The sequence below is a fragment of the Protopterus annectens genome, chromosome 1.part1, assembly GCF_019279795.1.
Source record: "Protopterus annectens isolate FY-2018-M chromosome 1.part1, PAN1.0, whole genome shotgun sequence".
Lineage (NCBI taxonomy): Eukaryota > Metazoa > Chordata > Ceratodontiformes > Protopteridae > Protopterus > Protopterus annectens.
Genome location: NC_056726.1, coordinates 1,831,900,826 through 1,831,903,325, shown reverse-complemented (window position 1 = coordinate 1,831,903,325; position 2,500 = coordinate 1,831,900,826). Strand labels below are relative to the sequence as shown.

Sequence of the window (2,500 nt, the reverse complement as noted above, 5' to 3'; positions counted from 1 at the left end):
CCTGTCAGCCTCAGCTAGCTCAATCACAGTCGCTCACTGTCTGCCCACCATCGTCTGAACAAACATGCAATTGAACTCCGCTCTGTAATGCAAACCAAGCAACTACAGTCAGTTCACAGCTGGGGGAGGGGGCTGCAGTCCTGCAGTCCAATGGCAAGAGCTGCCACTGTGTCCAAGATGCTGTTTCCTGGGTGTCAGAATGTCTTTTTAGAGTATCTTTATAGAGGCTGACACTATTAAAAATGTAGCCTTGTCAGTGCTGATAAGGCGGTATGCTTAGTTGCACAGTCAGTTTTTTGATTACTTAAATTACATTTTAAATAGGACCATTGAGTCTGATTGTGTATTTGGTACTGCAGCTAGTCAGATCCTTAAACATTGGGGTGAAAATTTAAGACAGGTGTGTCAAAATGTTTCATATCCCCAAGTTTTCCTCATTTAATTAGGATAGTTTTTGGTGGCCTGTTAAATGCCCAGCCTAGTAAGATCCAATGTAACAAAAGGAAATAGCAGGATGACTACTCTACCAAGTTCAGCAATAGCAGTCCCTTTCCAAAAAAGGATGCCCCCTCTTCCCAACTTACGACTGTGCTGAGAAAAGGCACCTATCTTATGCAAAAATCCCATTAGGTGCAACAACTCTCAAGTTGTCCCTAAACAAGAACACATCTGTCATTGGTTTCTGACAAATGGGTCCTCAATTTTGTGGGCAAGGATTACCGATGGCAGTGGAAAGAACATCCTCCTCCATTCAGGGTAGTTCCTCCTCTGCCACTGGATCAGTCTGTTATTCCCTACTATTCTCCAGCATATGCTAGATCTGGGATCATAGAACCGATAGCTACTTCGGAATGAGGTGGTTTTTATTCTCAGATTTTCTTGGTTCCTCAAAATGAAAATGCATGGAGACCTGTATTAGAACTGTCATTTCTGAATACCATCATTCAGGTCATAAATTCAAGATTCTCACCCTGCAGAGTGTGCATCCCGTTATTCCAGACCACTGCTTCATGATTACCCTGGACTTAAAGGGATGCCTATCATCTTGTCTTTATTTCTTATTTCCAGAGGTATCTGGGATTTGTTGTCTCTAGGTCAGGTTTTCAGTTTTCTGCATTGCCCTTTAGGCTTTCTACTGTACCTCAAGGATTTACCAAATGTCTTTTCCTGGTAATGGTCCACTGTCAGACTGTGAGCATCCACATTTTTCCTTACTTGGACTTGATAATTTGTGCAGAGTCTGTCCAAGTGTTTGGAGTTGTTAGATTTCGGCTTTACTGTCTCTCTCTTCTAGGGCTCAAGTTGTACTTCCTAAAGTCTTGCCTGAGCCCCTCTCAAAAACTAATCTTTCTAGGGTGCCTTATCAATTCCAGTGAAAGAATAGCTTACCATCCTTCCCTACCAAAAGGTGTTTCTGGAATTCTGTAAAAGGAATGTTGCTCTGACTAGAGAATTCCTGAAAATTCATTAACTAATGGCATCTGTGATTCTCATGATACCATTGTCTCATCTTCACAAATGAAAAATTCAGTGTTTTGTTTAAAATTGTGTGACACCGCACTTTAATTAGCTGGATATGCATTTGCCAGTGCTTCCTTTTATCAGATGAGAGTTAGTGGCGGAGATAACAGTTAAATGTCAGACTTCTGTTCTCCCTTCTGATTCCAGTGCAGTCTGTCCAGACAGACTTGCCCGACTTCACGTGGGGAGTTTTTTTCGACAGGGAAGCAAGTGTAAGCCACCTGGTTTCTCCAAGGGTGCACGGAAGTGCATAACCAAAGAAACAATGACAGTGATTCACATCTTGAAGGTTTTTCATTACTTTACTTTAACAGTGAATCCTCTTCAAGTGATTTACGGACAGCACCACAGTGATGTGGTATCTCAACAAATGGGGGTGGGGGGTATGAGGTCTTACTCCTCTATGCTGATTGACAGTGATGGCCTGCAAGCTGGTTTCTCAGTTTTCTGTTACTCTCCAGACTCCTTACATCTCATCAGAATAGAATGGTGTGGCAGACGGACTAAGCAGACCCTGGGCAGACCTAGATGAGTGGAAGCTCAAGCCAATGGTGATGCAGGATCTAGTCCAGATGTGGAGAACGCCTCAAGTAGATCTGTTCGCTTTTCAAAACAGACAACTAGAGAAATTCTGTTCCGGACATCCTTGCAGCCATGCTTGGAGGATAAACGCATTTTGGTTCCCCTGGGCAGGAATGTTTGTGTGTTTTTACCCCTTCCTTTGGCTCAAAAGGAACTTCTCAAAGTTGAGAGAGAAATCCCAAAGATTGCTGTGGTGACACTCAGTTGGCCCAGGCAGTCTTTGATGTTCTTCGTGTTTCACTGTTGCAGTCATCACATTTGGGTTATCCCTGCCAGGGTAGCCCTCGGCCGGCCCGAATACCAGACTTAGTATTTCTGCGTCAGTTGCTGTTGCTTGAGGACTGACATCAGGTCGTCAGTGGTATAAAGGAAGGCAGCCGATGCCATTGTATCAGTC

At 43.6% G+C, this 2,500-nt stretch overlaps 1 protein-coding gene across 2 annotated transcripts in view; it reads left to right on the top strand.

Moving 5' to 3' along the window:
- LOC122812587 (elongin-A-like) overlaps positions 1–2,500 on the top strand; it is a 1,667,864-nt gene that overhangs the window by 201,880 nt on the left and 1,463,484 nt on the right. The window lies entirely within an intron of this gene.